Raw genomic sequence first — 23,250 nt, 5'->3', positions numbered from 1 at the left:
AGTTTATTACCGAAATAAAAAAAATCAGCATTTTCAGCTGTAAGTCAATTAGCGATTCCCGGGGACAGATTTCTTTTACATTTAAATGCATTGAGTATATTGCTCCTTTCAATCTGGGAAATTTCCAAGTATATAGAAACGTGAAATCGTTAAATATTTGTTCAAATATATAAATCAACCTTTCTTATATTAATCTTTGCTAAACTGTTTGAAATTCTGGTTTCAGATAATATGTTAGTAGTACTAATTGTAACCATTCCACCTGTTCAATCCTGATTTCGAAAAAAGCATGGAGCGACTACTAATAACTCTTGTCAAAGTTGAAACTGAAATTTCATCTAATGTGGATTCATCAACCTTTTTAGATTACAATAAGGCTTTTGACCCTAGAAATCATAAAATTGTTACATCTTAAATGAAGTTTTATGATTTTTCTAACTGTGCCTGTAAATATTTTACCGCTTATCTTTGCGTAAGGACACATATTGGAGAGAAGGATAACCCAGTTATTCTCAAGGAAGGGCCCTTTTTGAAACGTATACCAGTGTTAAAAAATCTCTATACTATAAGGCATTATGTATGCCTTATATTTATAGTCTAAACAATATAGGTTGAATGCGGAAGACCAACTACCACTAGAAATCAGTTCCATTTAGTTGAACTTTTGCACATTTTACCAACTTTAACAAAATCTGAGTGTGGTCTTTGATCAAATTCTGCAGTTCCAACAACATACCATTACAAAACTGTTTACCTCGGCTCTACTTTAAAAGTTCTATATAGTAAAATAAGATGTATATGCGCTGGTATATCCTGGTTATGTCCAAAACGTAAAAAGGATTATTTGAGTCATCTTGTATATCCTAAATACCAAATATAAATTACATTCGAATAATAGAAAACGGTAATAGAGTGATATATAGGAACTTTTTTAAAACACAATACACCAAAAAAAGTAAATCATTTAGGGTTAAACAAATTAACTCTAAAAATGAAATTGAAATCGTAAATATATGTTAATATTTAATTACATATTAAATATATATAATAAATAAATAAATAATTATCGTATTTTCTTATTCCTGGTTATGTATAAAACGTAAAAAGCATCATTTGGGTCATCTTGTATAACCTAAATATCAAATTTAAATTACATTCGAATAGTAGAAAACGGTAATAGAGTAAGATATAGGTATTTTTTTAAAACGTTTTTTAATATTCGTTTTTTAAAACGTAATTTAATTAAATTATTGTTAAGAAAGTTGAATCTTTAACTTGTAACTTTGAGTATTGTAATGTTCTTTTCGATAATTATCTAAACGTCGAATTTAAGGCTAAAACGCAATTGGCTGAAATTCAACATATTACTCTAACCGATTTAGAACATAGTTTGAAATATCTATGAACAAATTTTAGTCAATTTATCTGTAAAATATATAAATCAGCTGCGTATCTTCTCTTCAAGAATATTTCATCCCAAGGCATGACTTATATTAATGTAATTTTAGGCACATTATAAGGTTTTAAATTCCATCACATCAAACAGCAAGTAGGAGTAGAAATTCTTTTGCTTTTAAAACTATAAAAGTGGTCAACACAGATATAAATATGAGATTGGTCCATCGAAATTGTGCGTTTTTTTAGTATAAGTTGCATAATTTCTGAAAACTCAATAAGAAATCTCTGTATTTTTTCCTAAATGCTGCTACAATACCTTCGTATTAGTCACATATCAGCATTTATTAATTTTGGTGCCAAATACGAAAATAATAGAATAAGGCAGCCTGTTGTTCTGGAATATGTCGGTTGTTCAACTATATGTTGGTAGAATTATGAACAGAACCATGAAATGCTTAATTTATGAAATTAGCATATATTTGTATAATGTAACTAATACTAATTATTAGCAACACCTAATATTTTTAAAAAGCCATAGTGGAGTAAAAAATTCCTCAAATCAGTAACAAGGGTTATTATTTGAGAAGTCTTTAACTTTATTTTTGAATATCTAAAGTGGCAGAACCCTTACAGAGGCTGGCAAGGCACTACTGAATTTTACTTAATGAAAAACCACAGTTCTTAATCCGGAAAGTCAATGAAAAGATATGTAAGTTTATGTCACATACTTAGCCATATTTTCCTTAACGTATAATAGGCACACTAGAGTAATTGCACAGAGTAGAGTAAGATTTACAACACTTTCTGTAGGCCAAATGAGCAATCATCCAGACACATCTTCTTTTTAATATCTTAGAGATATGCAATAAGTGTCTCCAGCTAAGATAATGTCATTATAAAATGAAAATCGCTGAAATAAGCAATACTAAATATCCCTATTGAGACAGACCCCGAGAAATTACGGATAAGGAATATGCATATTAACAATTTTTATTATATGCTTCAACCTGACTCAGCCAGGTAAAACCTCTATCAAAAGTGATGCCAAGGAAATTTACAGTTACATTCAAGAGATACTGGAAAGAACCACGATCTCACGAAGAGAAAATACAATGGTCTAGGTTTTGGTTTCATTCAAGCATAATCTGTTTAGGTCCAGTCTTTTAAGTAAGCACATGACCTTTGAGAAACACGAGAAATATTGGCTTCACAAGCATCAGCAATTAAAGAAGTTGTGTCATTCGCATAGATATAAAACACAGTAGCAGCATGGCAAATAAGCAGATCATTAACAAATACCTAAAAGGGAACCTTGTAGAACTCACTCCATGTTTCAATGCTAAACTCAGCGACACACATCCCTTAAGCAACACGAAGTGACTTCTGTCCGTCAGATATAACCGAAGACGGTAATGAATACTACTGGACTAAAAATTATACAAGACCATCAGGATATAATTGTACAAGACTAGCATTCTCAACACAATCAAAGGCTGTTATGAATAACACTTGAGTTGAAACTCCAAGTATGTACTCATGAGCATGAGCATGAAGTGCTGGTTTGTTCTCCGTTTTATATGAATAAAAATAATTCGCTGAGAGGAGTATGTGCTCCGAATACATAAAGTAGATACTCGAGATTTCCAAACAAGTCTGCACCTGAAAAAACACCAAATAAACAAGTGCCGCGTTTCGCATATTCGTGTATTAGTATAAATTCAAGTATCAGTGTGCAATGAGTGAAAGTGAAGAAGAAACTGAAGTCTGCGAATCCCAAATGGGATTTGTAAACATGCTACGTGATGTTCCCATACTTTTATCCAAGTCACAAACACCAGCTGTCCGAAAGTCAAAAAGCCAAGCAATAGAACTGATTAACAAACAGTGGAAGCTGAATTTCGGGTCACAAATAACGACAAGTCAAATGTACAAAGAAATTAATAATATGAAATCCAGACTCAAGAAAAAGACTGACATAAACAGGACTGGAAATAAGAAAATTATGCTGCAGGATTGGGAAAAGATTTTGTTGGAAATCATGGAAGGCAACACAAATCCAGTACTTGCAAAAGTTCCAGGTAAATTAATTAATATCTTCTTCATAAGTAACTTTATTTAAATTACCATATATATTAGTGAACCTATCTAAAGTTTGCTATTATTTATTATTTTGTGAAAATTGAATGATTTATAAAGTTATGTTGTTTATAATAATTAATTACTTATTGTTTAACATTTGATCAAGTATTTTAGACAGACATTTTTGTAGCTTAGAAACAAAAAAAATTTACAATATTATTTACGAAACTTTATCACTTGTCCATTTTTTAATATAGAAACTGTATGAATATTTACTTAATTTTTCATTTTAGGAGCATTATCCGTCGGCATACAACAAACAGAGATGAAAATCGGCCATGAAGATACAATCCCTAGGCAATCAACTTCTGCTTCTGAAACGAGTGCAGCAAATGATGATGCTATTAGTACAGTACAACATGCACCTAAAAAAAAGAAACATAATAAAGGTAGTCCTCTCGAAGAATATGAAACAAACGTTACTAAACAACTCTCGAATAACGAACTACAAAGACTAGTTTTACTGAAACAACTGAGAGTTTTAGAAATGAAAGAGGAAAAACTCAAGAGACAGCTAAACAGAGATGTTGATGAACAATCTAATTCAAGCAATAATAATATCATTCAAGCTGACAATGGACAAGCATATTTTAAATTATAATGTGTCAATACTTTTTAGAATCACTTACGAAATAAAGAATTCTAACATGTGACAAAAACATTTTTCTAAAGTGTTAATAATAAAAATGATAAATAAGTTCTTTCCACGCTTTACTTACTTCAAGCGAGAGCAAGAATGACATCTGCTAACTCAGATCGCCTCCGTTGCCCGCTTCTTCTAATATTATTATTATCCAACTCCTCTTCTGCCGGATACGCAAGTGGGATATCTTCTAATGGGAGCTCCATAGGATCTAGCTCATCTTTTAAATATTTTGCTACATTGTGTAATATACAACAGCATATGACAAATTTTGGAACTTTCTCTATGGATACCCGCACTTTATATTGTAGCATCGGAAATCGTTGTGTTAGTTGACCAAAACATCTTTCAATTATTACACGTTCCTTTGTAAATAAATTATTATAAGCACGTTCTTGTGGTGTATTAGGATTTCTAAAAGGTACCATAAGCAACGGTGCTATACCATATCCTTCATCTCCTAAGAGTAGTGCTTGCGACCTATGAAAATCATTCCTCGCAATATTTGAAATTTCTGAATTGCTCCAAATCCGTGAATCGTGAACAGATCCTGGCCATGAAGCGTCTACACTTGTAAACCACTCATCTGAATTACATGTGGCTTGAACATTAATGCTGTGATATCCTTTGCGATTAATGTATTCATCGCTATGAATAGGTGGCTTTTTTATTTTTATGTGGGTACAGTCTATCACGCCCAATGCACAAGAAAAAGAATAATTTGATTGCCACTTTTGTTTCGCCTCTATTATGTCGGCAGCAGTATGTAGAAATTTTATCCACAGACCACATTTTTCTATTAGCTTCTCAGTAACTTCCGTCACTACTTTTGAGACAGAACTTTGATGAACACCAACATCTTCTCCTACTCCTGATTGGAAACCCGGATCACCAACGTATCCTAAAAATATTTTCATTTTATCAATGTTATTTATAGCACCACCTCTTCTTTCTCCAGATTCTGTACCCAAAAAGTGATTTGATATTCACTCTACATGTTCTCTAGTAAATCGATATAACACTTTAAAATCACGATCACAGGTACGCCTTCTAGGTTTGTAATATTTTTTAGAACGCAAATTAAGAATGAACTCAGCCATAGTTCTGCCGTAGACAAACTGAAGTCTGCTATATATCAGACTCCAAAATTGTGGAGTACATTCTCCTTCCGAGGAGCATCAACAAATTTTTATTCATAGGAAAACTGAGAATGAACTCACTGCAAATTATACATAAGAGTACCTACTCAAGTGGAGCATCTGTTCCCTATTTTTATTCATATGACATGGAGTATTTGCTCCAAATTTATGAGTAGATACTAAATGCTCATTTTTATTCATACGACCCAAAGGCTCTCATTAACAATAGCTCCAGAGCATTAAGTGCCTGGAAAGAATTATAACGTGGAGGTCTATAAAAAAATTCTAAAATAACTATATTGTAGTATTATTACAGTAAGATAAAATTTTCAAATTCATTTCGTTATATGCGTGATTCTAGAGCAAAATTAAAATATTATTCATAGATTTAAAATTGGTTTTTTGCAGCATTATTTCCATAACAAATAGGTACTAGAATTTTCATATTTTAAATTTTGAAACTATGTGTTGTAACTGTATTTGTAACCATTTTTTTCTATGCTCCTCAGCCTACTCTTTAAGGGAAAAAAGAGATACACTAAATCCCCATTTAACAATCCAATTGTAAAAAAAGGTGAATCACCTTTATGGGATTCCTCAGAACTGTTTCCGGTGACCTGCACCAAAAATGCCATCGTGTCCTTGTGATGTCAGACGATGGAATTTGGGACAGAGCCCGATTGTAATTTTTTCTGGGTATTTTACAGCGTCACCTTTTGATTGGGTACCTGGTGGTTTTTGTATGTCAGGTATTACATTTTTAGCAAAAATCCCCTTTTACCACATTCCTACATATTCATTGAAAAAAAATCCGACAGTTAATTTTAAGGTGCACTAGGCTAGCATAAGGTTACGCAAATTATCGGCATAAAGTCTTATCGCCGGATGTTAAATGTGTCAAAACAAATTTCTATAACATTCTATTGTTTTTGTGATTTGAAATATGAGGTTCTCTACGTAGGTTAACTATCGGTGTTTACTTGGTCTATTTTTACCCATTTTATGGCCTGTAAAATTTGTCCTTTTAGACACGTATAACATAAAAAAATATATTTAAAATAGAAATTAAAAAAAAAATGATATGAACAAGTTTAAGGGCTGTATATTTATAATACCTGTTTGATCCAAAATAAGTATGGAATTAGTTTTTCATTGATTACCTTTGCAATTATAAATTCTTCAGCAAAAATTATAATTTGAAGTCACCTAAAATCCAACATCTTTTTTGAATACTGCTTGGGAAAACAATCAATATCTCTTTATTCCGTCCATTATACCTTGAACTAGTTCAACATATTCTATTAAATACATATTTAAAATAAATTATTATATTTTTCAAAAAACACCATCCTCTAAGTAGATATGTCAAGTGGAGGCCAATAAAGCAGAGAGAAATATATTGAAATAAGGGCTAAAGAAAAATGTCAGTAGACATTGCTTTTTCTCGTTGCAAACAAATGTTTTTATGTTGTTTTTTTGTCTTCTCAATGCTCTACTCTAAGTCAGGAAACTTCTCAATGCTCTACTAGTATCTAATGCCATCACTTGGCCGTTAAGTTTTCTAATGGGTATCAATACATTCTCTTTACTTTTTTACCAAAAATTGTTTTTTCTAAAATTAATTCTGAAAATTATATTTTTTGATTAACGATGATATTCTAATTATATTTTCAGAAATCACTTTTAAATTACTTTAAAATTTCGACTCTTTGAATTTAGAATTTTAAAAAATTCACTTGAATTGGCTTTTTGTGATTTTAAGTGAGTGATCTAAGATTCTTTTTTTGTTACAGAAAAGCATTTTTTCTAGGTCTTTAAATATTGAAGATTTATTTTTAAAAAGACTAGTTCAAACATTAAGCAACGTTTTTTAATTCCGCTATATAAATATTCAACATTGTTGGTTTCCTACGTAATACATATATAATAAAAATTCTTTATCTATCATTTTGTAATGAAATTTTGTAATTTTTTAAATTAGAATAATTATTCTTGAACTACGTTATACAAAATGTCTTATATTTTTAGTGGTTTTTTTACATGGAATCGCATAAGCTTCTAACAATATTTGTAAACAATATTTTATTTATATTACAAGAAAAACTCCTAACAGTTTTTCAAACGGTCAGGCATCTTAAAAATAATATAAATGGTGATTTTTATAAGAAGGTCATGCTTTTGGGGGATGATAGGGAACATATAAATATAACTTTTGATATAAGACACTATGGGTCGCAAATGCCTCAGAAGCAAAATACAGGGGGTTAAAGTTTTTAAAAAAATTAAGAAATTAATTTTTAGTTTGTTGAAGATATCGGTGTCAAATTTTCTCAATAAAGTTACCTAATAAAGATGCTTTAAATGTAAAAAGTAAATGTTTTAGTTTCAACCAGTGGCGTAGATCAGATAGACATTAGAGTAATTTTTTCATTAAAAAAAAAGTACGCCACTGATGTTAAAAATTTTAAGAATCCTTGGTTTATTTAACAGATAAAAAGGTATCCTGCATGTTTTTCCCAAAAGGCACCTTTTTATCAGAATTTAAAAATAAATAACTTTAATAAACACTAAGGAAAAAAAAAATTTGTTCAAAATTGGGGAAAAAATCTTTAATTTCGGTATTTGGTCTCGCACGAACTCATCGGATTCGCCGAGTGTGCATATCCGCTAACTCAATGAGAAGATTTTTGGTCCCAGAGAGAAGATTTTTTCTTAAGGTAGACAGGAGTCTACGTGAGAGAGGACTATTACAAGTAAGTACCTACTTAAAAAAATAAAAACAAAAAATTAACATGTACTTTTTGTTTTAGGTGAACCTAGGCATAAGAGTTCGTGCAAGACCTATTCGTGATAATGTTGAGGAGGAAATACTTCACAATATTGAAGAGGATCCAAATACAATTACCCGAAAAATTGCTGATCACCTGAGGATAAGCCAAACGTTGGTTTGGAAAGTTTTGCATGATAACCACCTTTATCCATTTAAAAAATAAAAGGTTCAGCATCGGTTGCCCCAAGACTATGCTAATAGGTTCGCGTTTGCCACTTGGTATCTTCAACAAGGGGCTGAACACCCAGACATTCGCCAAGTTATTTTGTTTAGTGACGAATCAACGTTTTGCCGAGAGGGACATTTCAACCCAAGAAACAATCATGTCTAGGCTGATGAAAACCCTAATGCTAAATTTATCCGTGGCTACCAACAAAAATTCTCTGTGAATGTTTGGGCAGGCATTGTAGGGGAGAACTTGATTGGTCCGTACATTTTGCCAAGACGTCTCATTGCAGGGAATTATTTGATTTTTCTTCGAGATGTACTGCCTGAACTTTTGGAAGATGTGCCGTTGGATGTTCGGCAAATAATGTGGCTTCAACATGATGGTTGTCCGGCACACTATGGTCGCGTTGTCAGGGAATATTTGGACCAAAAATATCCTAGACGTTGGATTGGGAGGGGAGGCCCAGTGGCTTGGCCAGCGCGCTCCCCCGATTTAAATCCCTGTGATTTTTATTTGTGGGGTCATTTGGACCAACTTATTTATTCTATACCTGTGCCAGGTGAACATGATCTTTTGGCTCGCATTGCAGTAGCTGCAGGCGAAATTAAAAATAGGGGTGAAGTTATTCAAAAAATTCACGATAATTTAACATTACGCTGCAGGTATCCAACAAAATGGCGGCCACTTTAGGCACCTTTTAAATTAATTAATAATTATTATTATTTATTATTTAGTATTTTTTAACTTTATCCAATTTTTTTTTCCTTAGTTTTTATTAAAGTTATTTATTTTTAAATTCTGATAAAATGGTTCCTTTTGGGAAAAAATGCAGGATACCTTTTTTCTGTTAAATAAAATAAGGATTCTTAAAAAAAATTTTGATTATCAGTGGCGTACTATTTTTTTTTATTAAAAAAATACTCCAATGCCTATCTGATCTACGCCACTGGTTGAAACTAAAACATTTACTTTTTACATTTAAAGCATCTTTATTAGGTAGCTTTATTGAGAAAATTTGACACCGATATCTTAAACAGTCAAAAAACTAAAAATTAATTTCTTAATTTTTTTAAAAACTTTAACCCTCTGTATTTTGCTTCTGAGGCAGTTCCGACCCATAGTGTCTTATATCAAAAGTTATATTTGAACGTCCCCTATCATCCCCCAAAAGCATAACCTTCTTGTAAAAATCACCCTGTATTATTCATGTATTTCACAATAGACAAAGGTTTATTTTTTTTTATACATTTCATTTTAATCTTAAATTAAACAATGCGTTAATGAAATTACGGTTAATATTTTAAAATAATACACTGCAGTTACATTTTCAGTTTTTAAGTTTGACTGAGGTATGACCCTAAAGAAACAACTTTTTTTGTCTTAATAGAAGCGTATTATCCATTTTTCTCTAAGAGACCAAACGAAAACAAAAACAAAGGTAAGGACACAAAGTCACGGTCTCATCAAATCCATATAATTTCTTAAAATTATGGATTTGATGAGACCGTGACTTTGTGTCCTTACCTTTGTTTTTGTTTTTTTGTCTTCCATTATAAAAAACTTAGACTATTAAGCATTATATTATATCACATATAACTAAAACTAAAATACATAAACAAAAAACAAAAATTAAAGTTTAAAAAAAGTTATAAATAATAGCAATATTATAACAAAGAGAAAAACCGAAAGGTATCAATAGTATCTATATTAATAATAAAATTTTAAAAATTTTAATCGGCACAAAAACCTTTAGTCAGTCAAAGTTTAGCTGAGAAGCTACTTTACTTAACCATACAATGATGATTCATATTGCGTTTAATGAATTTGGTATACGGTTTTTAAAAGTAAAAAAGCAGCTTTACCAAAAATAAATATTTACCAAAATGTATCAAAAATAAAAAAAAAAATAATAAATTAAATATTAAAATGTTTTTTCCCCTAAACCACCCGCCAGCTAATAAAAAATAAATATAAATCTTAAGATGAACTGATCAACCTGCCAATTAAATTATAAGGAACGATATTTTTACTTAAATGCATTTAAAGTACATGTCTGTAAATCTTAACAAATATTTAAGATAGAAATTTAAGACTGATAAAGAGCCGTTTTGTGCTTTGCTATAGTAAAAATTTTCTTATTCTTAAATGTCTGTTATTTATTTCGGATTTTAAAAAAAATATATTTTTTAGTATAAGAGAGGTAAGTAAAAAGTTTACGTAAAAAAGTTATGAAATGAAGATTTTTTCTGGTATTGTTTAAACATAAAATAGTTTTGTGGAATTAAATATGGTTATATTATATAATATAAAACAAAAAATCAACCTGCATATCCAACAACCTCCAAAAATATTTTTCAATTTTTGGACACGCGATTAGTCTGAGTATTAGATTTTTTTTAATTCATTTGCATAAATAAAATCGCAGTAGTTAAATCTGGATAACCAAAGGCTCTCACAACAACTCACTTCAGCTTTTTGAGTGACAACTTACTATATCCCTATTACTAAAAATAAGTGTTCATGCAAGATGCACTTATCAATTCTTCCTCAATTAGGCCCAAATTTCGAGTTCATCAAGCAAGTGTCAAAGGCCTATTATTTATTTTTAATTGAAGGTTTTCTTCTAATAAAACTCGTTTCTTTAATATTTGACTTTCTAGAGTATACAAATGATTATGTCTGGACCCACTCGGACTAAATCTATGAATTTATTCTTATGCACCATTTATGTTATCCGTATTGAAGAAGAAATAAAGTTAAGTAACGTCCGCATAAACCACTTTTCCTCAACCTTCGATAGATTTGATGATATCGCTCATATAAGAAATAAACAGTAAAAGACCTAGTATAGATTCGTGTGGAACACCAAATTAAATAAGGATTACATCAGAGAAGTGATCACCAACCTCAACGTTTTAAAATTTATTATAATAAATGCAATAAATTAATAAGCACCTAGAAGTTTTAGTGAAGAATTATGAAAACGGTAAAATTTTAGTTTAGAGCCAAACAAGCGACGGTCCAAAATATCGAACGCTTTAGAAAAGTCCAAAAATACAAGGATATAGACAAGACATTTATCAGATGCATTGCCGATACTGTACCCCTTTCTAAATCGAAATAGCGAATGATGTAGTATTTGCTTTGTCATAATATAAATTTTTATTTGCCCATATAAATCTCTTTCAAATATTTTGGAAATCGTGGTGTCTATACTAATAACTCTTAAGTCATTATAGAATTTTAGAAACGAAGAAAGTGAATTGTTTGTCTGAAGCCTGACCAACTAATCAAGAAATAAAGTAATTTTTATTATAATTAGTACTTCGGAACCCGAAAAAAAACTGCCGAACTGTCTTGTGTGAAAGAGGTAATCCTAAACCTTACTTGAGAATCCGATGAAGTAAGTATATCAATAAGAATCCTTCTTGCTTGCAAAGGGTGTAAATTTAAACTGCTTCTACTTCATTCATGTTATTCTCCCTAATCACCTAACATCAACGAGATTTCACTATGAGATTCCAATATTTAATAAGACACTATTAAAAAATTACTTTAGACTCTCTCAATATGTTGGACATAATATTTACAATAAAGGAGATTAAATAACACAGGAGTACCCTAGAAAAAGATGGACAGGAGAACGATACAATAGCCTAAAAGTGGATATTGAAAAATGAGTCGAGGGTCTGTAAAAAAGCCAAATACCATCATAGATCTAGGTAAAATGTGAATAATGTGACTGGAGATCCTTAGATCAGAAAAATTAGAAAAATTATGTTAAGGAGTGTGTCGTCAATTGTATACAATACAAAGTTTATAGCGTCTTTTTGCCTTGTAAATGTAATTTGATGACACTTAGATATATTCACTTTAATATCCTTAAGCACTCTTCAAAAAACGTTCAATTGTATAACCAAGTGTAACAAAAATAAGCAAAGTTTCAGCACTCCAGAAAAAACTTTCTTGTCACAAACCTATTTAACCAAGAAACTAAATTTGAAATAGTAATTGACCTATCCTCGATAAAACCAAATTGCTTAAGGTTAATTAAATATGTAAAAAAAACATGAAAGCTTTTTTTATTTGAAATTCTAGACAATTTTTTCTAGTTTTCTGAATTAAGAAATTTTTAATAAAAAGCCATCTTGAAAATAAAAATTAGTACTTATATGAAAAGCCAGGTAATTTTTGAGGTGTTTTCCTATACTTACCTAAACATTAAATGAAATTTACTGCAAATAAGGATCAGCAAATAAGGATAGGAATTTAGTCCCTTAAAAAGAAACGTAATTTTTCGACATTTCTACATAAAGAGTCTGACATATATGCATGTACATCCAAGTTAAAAAAGCGTTTTCTTTAACTTTATAAAAAGGAACAATCTAAATCAAAACTGACCAAAATCAAGAACATTTTAGCAATTCACGGAAATATAGTAAACATTTTCTTAACGATAACTTATTATCAGATTTAATTTTTGGCTCTAGTCATTCTCACGTCCTCAATTTACGCAGACTTTTATTTTTAAAATCTAATGACGCTGTTCACTATGCTTTATACCTATTCACATGCATTTAGAATTAAACAATTTAAAAAAAAAACTTTTTTTTAATGTTTTTTATCAACAAACCAACTAAAATAATAAAAACTAAGTGACCAGAAATGATATTGAAGTATTTAATCATCCATTACTTCTCTCACCACATATACCACACATAATCATTTCCGAATTTAATTGTTACCAGCCCTTTATCTTTAATTATTGGTTTACCGTGATTTATCACACCGCACGGATTTGTTCTATTCAGCTATAGAAACACGGATTCCTTTATCTATTAGCGGAACAATGCCGGAGAAAGTAAATGGATGAAGTAGTCTTGCAGGGGGGAAATAATTAGTCTGGCCAGCTACTACGGCTCAGCACAATACTTGAGCTTGATGGATGACGAGCTCTCGTGAAAAACAGCTAACTATTAGGGAGGACTTCTATTTTGCTTATCCCAGGAATTATCTTAATATTCAATTTACGAAAGTGTGTTAATTTGTATAAGCTTTTCGTTCTCTTTTTTCATCATTATGTCGTTACATAAACGTTGATTACTGTTGTACTATTTTAATTTCAATGGGTTTAAAGTTCTGTTGATGTTTTTTTACCGAGAAGTTTATTTTGTTTATAAATAATTGGCCAAATGACGAAAATATGACGATCGCACTATCATATTAAACAAATGTAGAGGGTAAAAATTAATTTAAATGTTATACACTGAGATTTACAATATCTGCCTCAATGGCTTGACTGCGTGACAGTTAGATTTGAATTATTCAATATAATTTGGCCAGTAGTGAAATCATATACATTTTTACTGGAATGGCCAACTGTATGTACACTACTTAGGATATAACCCTTCTAATAAGCCTAAAGTTAAAAAAAAGTTACTGAGATGACTCTTTTCAATGTGTATCAGTATATGTTCGATGGCGTTATGAATTTCAATAATTCTCGTCATCACTAGATCTATTAGCTACAGAGGCTTTACTAACGTTATTTCATCCCAGTAATAGGTTTTAAGCCTGTTTTAGAAAAACAGTAATTAGCTAAGATGACGTAAGATGAATGGTAAAAATTTTGTTTTAATCAATAACTAATTCAGAGCTTGGTGAAAAGGCACCAACTGACCTGATTTTGTCTCCTTAACCTGCTCAGATTTATGTACTACAACTTTACAAAAATTTACGGTTTTACAATAGCAAGAACAAGCCCAGTTAGAATGAAATGTTTGATGCTGAATAAAACGAAATGTTTTGTTGAGTTGCAGCATTTAAAATAATACCACTTTGTGGGTTGCAATCTGTTTATTATCAATTGTTTTATAATAACGCACTACATATCTTAAGAATCTATAATAGTGACTGACTTGGGATCAATAAAAACTTAAACCTTTAATAAGGCACTCTCCTCTTTGGCAGTTCTTAAAGAGTTAGAGGCTTAAATTCTCTTAGGTTTCTCATATGCATTAATTATCCAGTAAAGCTTCACCTATTTAAAGAATAGCATCTCTTTGCCTGTTTTCGCGTTCACTATGTGACCTATTTATCTATAAAGCAATGGTTTTCCAAAATTTCATGAGGAGGTTTACTAGTCAGATCTTTGACTAGAATCGGATCAGAATCAACGGCTTCTAAATCATATATCTCAAAAGTAATGTAAGTTTTAATTTGAGGGTCTATAAGCAGTATTCATATGAAACTATAATTAATAAAAGTGTGGCAAAATTTTCTAAACTCAGATTTTTGCAAAGCCTCTGATAGTATCAAGCCTTTTTTACCAGAGTATTTAATAACTCCAAGACAGCTGTACTTTTTTAACAGTAAAATTATTAAATGAGTTTTCAAAATATGCAGATGTTTGTAGATTTTTTGATAGTATCAAGGACCACTAAAGAACTATTCACTAACTTTCACTGAAACAACTGCATTTACAAAGAAAGAACTAAAGAAACTTGTAAGGACTTTAAAAGTAAAAAAAACTCATCAGTTTTCCAATGAAATCAATAGAATTGTTAATTATAGTATCATCACCAAAAGCATGAACCCCTCATTCCTCCAAAACCGACAATTTTAAACCAAATTATAAATAAGCAGGATCATTTTTACATCTAAAATTTTGACCGTTTCTATTCTAATAGGCAAGTATCTGTTTTGTTGCAAAGTAATGACAATTTGCATTTGAAACACCTTAGCTGCGATAACTTGAACCAGTTTATTAAACATTATTATGAATACATCTTAATCCAGCATCAAATAAGATAAGCTTCGGTTTCACGAAATCGATTGCATTTTCTACAAATTATACTGATATGTGTTTTTTTTATTACCCATTCATTAAAATTACCGATTTTGAAACGCCCAGAATTTCCCAATATACCGTTTTCGTAACCCTCCATTGTTCAAAATCCATACATCTATCATTAGAAAGTTACAGAGGTTCAGAGGAAACCAAAGTACATCGATTGCAAATGCCTGGCATATCTCTTCGCACAATAAGCGTTTCCCGTCGTTAAGTAACAATAAAAAAAATTTCGTTTAATAACCTTATTAAACAATAATATCGCATTCGACACGGTACGTTCACACGTTGTATAGTTCAGGTCGGTTCACTTGTTGGCATGTTGTTTGAATTTACATTTTTTATTGTATGAAAACCGAATGGATCCAAAAAAACAAATTAGGCAAATGTTAAAGGATTTTTAAACATGTTTTCGAGAACCACTGATGCATTTTTTATTTGGATCATCTTTTGTGAAGAAAATCATAGTTCAAGATCCAAGATCACTTTTTCTCTGATGGTAGTAAGAATACAATCATAAGTTATCAAATTAAAAATGAATAAAAAATGTATTCTCATACTTTTGATGATTCTGACTGTTTCATCTCTTAAGACATGAGAGTATATTATGAGACTTCTTGAGTGTGGATTGTTCTTATGACAGAGAGGCGACATGATTCTGAGTTCAAAAAACTAAAGCAGTTTTTTTTTAAAAACACTATGGATAAGTTAATTGATAAAATTTTCTATTAGAGATTTCTCGAATTAGAGAAATTGTTATGCCATTTTATGTTTGAGAGAATCCACCTTCGCTATAAGAATCATTAATTCTCTTGCATCGATGTGATGTCAATACTTCAATAATAAATATTAGCAGATACAGATTTTAAATATATTAAGGCTAAATACGTTGAAAGCCCTCTATCTCATAATTCTCCTAGAATACCCGGCTTAAGAGCTCTTAGGATCTACTTAACCTAAGAAAAATGGACAAAAAATCAGGTTGACCTTTCCTGGGTTGCAGGATATGTTTATTCAGTTTATATGTCTATATATATGAATTTTTGAGGTAAAATCTTCCTATATATGTGTAGTATTAAATTCTTAATTTTCGTGTTAGGGTGTCAAAGATTTATTTTTGTTTTTTATGCATAATTTCCTAAATAACGCCGATTTCCGAAAATCGATACCTAAAGGTTTTTTCACATGAGAAATTTGATTATGTCCTTAATTTAGCTATTTAAAAGATGCTACCGGAATAAAAAAATAAAATAAAATAAAATCATTGGTCAAAAATTCCAGGTAGTTGGGATCACGTACGAGATACAAATTGCCTGGAATTACAAATTAAAAAAATCATAGACTTAGAATTTCAGACAATTGAACCCACATCAAAGAACAACCTCTAACGCCTCCAATTAAAAAAAATCCTAAAATTCCAGGCAACTGAGTCATCTGGCTAACTGAACTGCTGGAATTAAAAAATAAAATAAAACAAATTCATGGATTAAGAAATTAAGACAGTTGAACCCCCCCAGAATAACCTCAGATTAAAAAAAGCCAACAATTCCAGGCAATTGAGACAGTTCGGCTAAATCTAAAACTACCTGGAATCAATGAATAAAATAAAACCAATTCATGGATCAAGAATTCAACGAAGATGGGATCAAGTCCGAGAGTTACCTCAAGCCTTTCGAAATACAAATGTTAAAAAATTATAGATGTAGAATTTCAGAGAGTTCAACCCACAATCCTGGAATTAAAAAAAAATCCTAGAATTCCAGGCAATTGAAACAGTTATGCTGACTCAACTGCCTGGAAATAAAGAATAAAGCAAAACAAAATCATGGATCAAAAATTCTAGTCAGTTGAGAGCACGTCCAAGAAATACCTCAACTGCCTGCAATTACAAATTTAAAAAAATCATGGATTTAGAATTTCATACAGTCAAACTCGCGGAATAAAAATCCTGAAAATTTAGATAATTGAGACAGTTTGGCTACCTCAACTGCCTGAAATCAAAGAATAAAATAAAACAAAATCATTCCAATCAGTTGGGACCATGTCCACGAATGATCTAAACTGTCTGGAGTTGTGCAAATTTCATGGATTTAGAATTTCAGGCAGTTCAACCCACATCTCGAAATAACCTCAAAGGCCTGGAATTAAAAAAAAATCCTAGAATTTGATGCAACTGAGACAGTTTGACAGGCTCAACCGCCTGAAATTAAAGAATAAAATAAAACAAAATCATAAATCAAGAATTCCAATCACTTAGGACCACGTCCAAGAATTACCTTAACTACTTGGCACTACAAATTAAAAAAAAATCATGAATTTAGAATTTCAGGCAGTTGAACTCACATCCCAGAATAACCTTAAATGCATAGAATTTAAAAAAATCCTAGAATTTCAGGAAATTGAAAAAGTTTGGTTGGCTCAACAGCCTAGAATCAAAGAATAAATTTAAGGATCAAGAATTTTAGCCAGTTGGGAGCACGTCCAAGAATGACTTGAAGAATGACAAATGCCTCGAATTACAATTTAAAAGAAATCATAGATTTAGCATTTTAGACAAATAAACCCACAATCCTCAAATGACCTCAAATGCCTGTAATTAAAAATAAAAATCCATGAATTCCTAGTAATTAAGACACTTCAGCTGGCTTAACTGCCATGATGGAATTCCAAATAAAATATAATCATGAATCAAGAATTTTAGGTAGTTAAACCTATCTCAAGGAATAAGTTCAAATGCCTGAAATTTAAAAAAAATCCTAGAACTCCGGGTAATTGAGACAGTTCGGCTGACTTAACTGCCTTTTGCAACCACCTAGCTCAACAATAAAAGAATAAAATTAAAAAAAAAATCATGAATTCCAGTCAGTTGGGACCACGTCCAAGAATTACCTGAATTCCCTGGAATTACAATTTAACAAACACATGGATTTAGAATTTCAGACAGTTGAACACATATTCCCGGAATAACCTCAAATGCGTGAAATTAAAAAAAAATCCTGGAATTGCAGATAATTGCGCTTGTTTGGCTGGTTCAGCTGCCTGGAATCAAAGAAAAAAAATTAAACAAAATCATTGATCAAGAACTCCAGGCAGTTCGCATCAAGTCCAAAAATTACCTCAACTCCCTGGAATTACGATTAAAAGAAAATTATGGATCAAGAAATTCCCATCAGCTGAACCCACGTCCAGGAATTCGAAAATAAAAATCCTGGAATTCCAGACAAATGATACAGTTTAACTGCCTGGAATCAAAAAAAGTATCTTTCATTACTTTCGAGGGTTCATGACTAATTTTAACGCAAAATAGGCTCTTGTAAAACGATTCAAAATACACCAGGAATTTTCCAAAGAGTACGTAAATCAAAAAGGAGAAGATTGAATGGCGGTATACATATCTGAGATGGACATTTCCACCATTTTTTATAATTTTCACTCCGTTTTCTTTACAAGAATTAATTTTCATGTATCAAGGTTGTACAAAAATCATAAAAGTCAAGTATACAAAAATTCAGGATAAATTTAAATTTATCATGTCAAAAAACCCTTAATTTTCATTCAAAAATCGGAATTAATTAGGAAATTATTCAAAAAAAAACAAGAATACAAATAAATCTTTGTCACCCTGTATCCTGAAAGCCAAGCACTATAATAGGAACTTAATTGATAATGATTTTTTAAGCAAAACTTAAAAAATCACGCTGTGAATTATCGGACACCTATTAAATGACACCCTGTTTAACAACTTTTCTAGCTTGGTCATAATTTCTGACTATTACTTCCCCATTTCATTTGTCTTAAGATTTAAAAACAACAATGTAGCTATTTTATATTCTTATGATGCTCTCAGAAGTATCTTACTAATCCTCCATTAATTCTAGGATAATACGAGTAAACAAAATAACAACTCGGCCATCAATCACGTCTAGAAAAAGAAATAATTAGACGGCAGTCGCGTTTCCTTTAATCACGTACACGTAAATAGTGCGGCCATCTTGCCCCGCTCGTTAAGCTCAATTTAAAGCCTTAGTTAATGCAGGTAGGTTAGGCGAAAGTCTACTTGAAATCATTATTTACGTTTCTCTTCTCGGACCGGAACATTTTTCTTTACCGTACGGTGTAACTGATTGCGATACTGATCGATTGTTTTCATCTCAATTAATGGTTCCGTCTTAGATAATCAAACGTTAGGCATAGTAATGGCATGCAAGAGGTAAAAAGTGGTAAGTGCCATATTTTGCAAAATTCAAAGATGGTGATAATATAAACTAAAGCAATCCGGGAACAATATAAAAAGAAAGGTAATTTAGGTAATTCGTGAACTTAAAACAAATTCCTACTGTTCTATCATATGAATTTGCTCTCTATCTGGTTTGCTCAATATTGAAATAAATCGCAGAAATTTAAACTCCTGTAAAAATAATTAATTAGGTTAAATCTAGTAAATGTAGATGACAACTTTTGGATTTCTTAAAGAAATATTATTAGGATTTGTGGGAGGCCTAGGCTTTCAACCTACTTTAATTTAGAAGTACTCTCCAATCCACTTTGTCATTATAAGCCATTTATAATACTAACATGTGCTGTGTGATTATTTTTATCTAGTTCAGCAGTTACATGTACTATAAATTTTATTGTTGCAGTATGAATTTTCGAGAGCTAAGCTAAAATTTTATTCAGAGCACATCATTGGTGGCAATATAAAACTTTTCTCTTTGGATAATGGATAATGTTGCAATACAATTAAAATGAAGAAATTGAAGAAGATATTAATTATAGTTTAAGAAGTATAAATGGACAAAAAAGAATACGTTGAAACAATTTTGGAATGAGATAAATGCTACGATTTGTAAAGAAATAGTGGGCAGATAATAGAAATATACAAAAAATAGCAATGAAAAAATCAACTAAGGCACAATGGAACAACGAATAGTTCTGGAGAGGTAGCACTTGATCCATGTGCAAAGAAATTTGGCTCTTTATTTTAAATCATCTTCATTTTAAGTAGAGTTTCTTGAAATAAAAATAAAGAAATGAAGACGACATTTGAGTTTTTATAAGAACAACTAGACAATGATGAACATGATGATAAATGAATTTTGAAACGAGATAAATTTTACCATTGGTAGCGGAAATAGTAGATAATGGAAATATGTTGAAGACAGCAACGAAAAACCCAATAAACCAAAATGTGCGTGGAATAGGTTTAGTAGTACATGGTCTATATCTAGAGGAATTTGCCTTTTTATTTTAATACTTTTATTTTTCATTTATTCTGATAGTTCTAACCTCACTTTCACCAGAGTATGGTACTGCAAATTATTCTCCAGTTTCCGGTAATAATAATTTTTTTATAATTTATTTATCATTAGGTTCTTTTTTGCTTTATTTTTTAAATAATTTTGTATCATCTGCATGCATCAGCTAATAGTAATTTCATGATTTGAACTTATTTTCCCTGTATTTTCATTTATAGTTTTTTATTTTTATAGTTATTATTTACAAATTTTTTCTGTTCTACTATATTTTCTTCTTAATGGTGTGCTTTTAAAAAAAAATTAATCAGACCTTTAAAAAAAATTTTAATTTACAATTCAGAGATCCTTAACCACTTTAATTACCTTAAGTGTTAAATTATAAAGACTTCTTGGGTTATGTTCAAGGTGTTTTTATATTTTAATTTGTAATCTGTTGACGTCCGTTTGTATTCTTAGCACATAAGGGTTAAAACACAAATAAAGTAGTATATTATAACAAAACTAAAGACATATGCTCTAATTATCCATGCTTGTCAGTAACTGGCGTATTTAGTTGATTATAGCAGTTACCATGCTTATACAAATATGATAAAAGAATATATTCTCTTCGAAATAGAAGAACAAGAATGCCCTAGAGTAAAAGGTTCGTGCATTGACAACATATTTCAAATTATCTAAATAATTCAGCAGAAATTAGCAACAAATATTAAAAAAAATTATCACCTCTTAGTAGACCTCAATAACGTATTACGACACCATACTAATAAAGAAACCATGAGAAGTACCATCAAAACTCCATAATAACAGCTATCAAAGCTATTAAGCAATTCCTCTCAGGAGCTCCCTTACGTACTGAAATCGGACAATTTTTATCGGAACAATTCAATGTAACTAAGGGCCTACGATAGGTCTATCAACAACACTATTTTAAATCTGCTTTGATCAGACATTTCTTAAATGGCGCAGCAATATAAAAAAACCTCTTTCAAATGAACATACACTTTGCAGATGATAAAGTTCTAATGGCTCATGATAAAGATTATAGAATATATGGCTAGAAACAAAACCTATGAGTCGGAGGTGAACTAAAGAACCTTATTCTTGAGAATAATAAAACCACACAAGGTTGCAAAGAATATGTTTATTTAGGAGTAAAAACCGATAGTAAGGGAAGGTGTGAAAAATAATTAAGAGACCGAATGTAAAAAAGCACAAAGTATTTGGAGCTCTTAGTTCTGTACTATGGTCAAAAAGGTTTCATCTAGCATAAGATCACTTATCTGTAATGCTATAGTGGAAAGAACCATGCTATATTAATGCGAAGAGTAGCAACTTAACCAGCAACAACAACTCTGTATTATTTGCTAGGATCAGCTAGAGTTTTATGAATACCGCACATTAGAAATAACAAAATGCGTGTGAATATGAAAATTAAGAAATATATAGTTTAGAACATCAAAAATTGCAAAGTAAAATGGTATGGCCACGACCAATTAGCTATGGAATGCACTCCCTAAGATAATACTAAATGAATGCATTTCAAATATTCTTGGATGCAAAGGTAAGGTCTGAAAGGAATCATAATGATAAAGATTGAAATGATCCAGAAAGTTGGAAAATAGAAACCAAAGCGAGTTTGTTACCATAGAAAAAGTAATTTTTTAGCAGTCATTATGCAGTTTGATTCTCCTAAAAAATGTTATTGCACAAAAAATATTGCCCACAAATTATAGATATAATCTAGTTCTCCAGCTGATTATTCAAAATTTAGCTATTAAGACTGAAAGCCAATTTGCCATCTAAGGGTAAATATTATTAATAGCAATTATGTAAATAGTACTGAAAGAGCTATAAAGGAGGATAGCAGGTCCTTCTGGAAGTTTATAGGATCTCAGTCTAATGGTGGTTGTAATATTCCTAGTGTTATGCTCTTTCGTGACACTAAGGCTGATTCTGAATTTCCTATCGCTGAGCTCTTTGCAAAGCATTTTGCTTCAGTATACATATAATATTTGATTAGGATAACGATATCAGTTATAAGTTTAGTTTAGTATTTGAGGTTGTATCAAAACTGGTGTTGAAACTACACTTTCAAAGGTTGATGCAAGTATAGGTGCAGGTTCTGATCAAATTTTCAACAGGGTGTTGAAAGGATGCTGCCATTCTCCTTATCTCCATTTGTACAAAATATGATTCACAAAATCAGGGTCTCTTCCCTGAAAGTTATAAGCAATCCAAAGTTTGACCACAATATTTATAATTGAAATAAAAACGATGTGTCTAATTACCGCCACATAAGCATCTTATCGTCTATTCCTAAAGTTTTTGAGCAATATATTGAGGCTGTTCTAAAGGTTTTTTTAAGAGATTTTGGTTGATCAACAACACGGATTTGTCAGTGGTCGCTTAGTTGATACCAACCATTTCATATTTATTAACTTTATTTTTAGCTGGTTTTATGAAAGTTATGAGATACATGCCATTTAAACCTATTATATTAAAGCCTTTGACAATTTTAACAATTCTATTTTGATTCATCACCTCATAGTTTAGTATCACGGACATCTTATTATCTTGGATTAAATCATATTTAAGAAATCATGTGCAGCAAGTTAGAAGCAGCACATTTCGGTGGTCTTTTGCTTATTCTACTTATAAATAATCTTGTATTTCTCCTAAAGTCAAAATATCCTCTATTGCTGACGAACTGTATAGAGAAGTCTCCTCTCCTCAAGATATTGAATTTTCGCAAAATGGTGCTTATTAAATAGCATGTTTTTAAACATAAATGTTGCTTCATAGAATTTGGTAGAAAGAAGAGTCTGTA

At 30.9% G+C, this 23,250-nt stretch overlaps 1 protein-coding gene across 2 annotated transcripts in view; it reads right to left on the bottom strand.

Moving 5' to 3' along the window:
* Positions 1-23,250, bottom strand: part of LOC126735713 (fibronectin type-III domain-containing protein 3A) — a 259,517-nt gene that overhangs the window by 61,166 nt on the left and 175,101 nt on the right. The gene's annotated exons all lie outside the window — the stretch shown is intronic.

The sequence above is a fragment of the Anthonomus grandis genome, chromosome 4, assembly GCF_022605725.1.
Source record: "Anthonomus grandis grandis chromosome 4, icAntGran1.3, whole genome shotgun sequence".
In the NCBI taxonomy this organism is placed as follows: Eukaryota; Metazoa; Arthropoda; class Insecta; order Coleoptera; family Curculionidae; genus Anthonomus; species Anthonomus grandis.
This window is presented reverse-complemented; position numbering and strand designations above follow the sequence as displayed.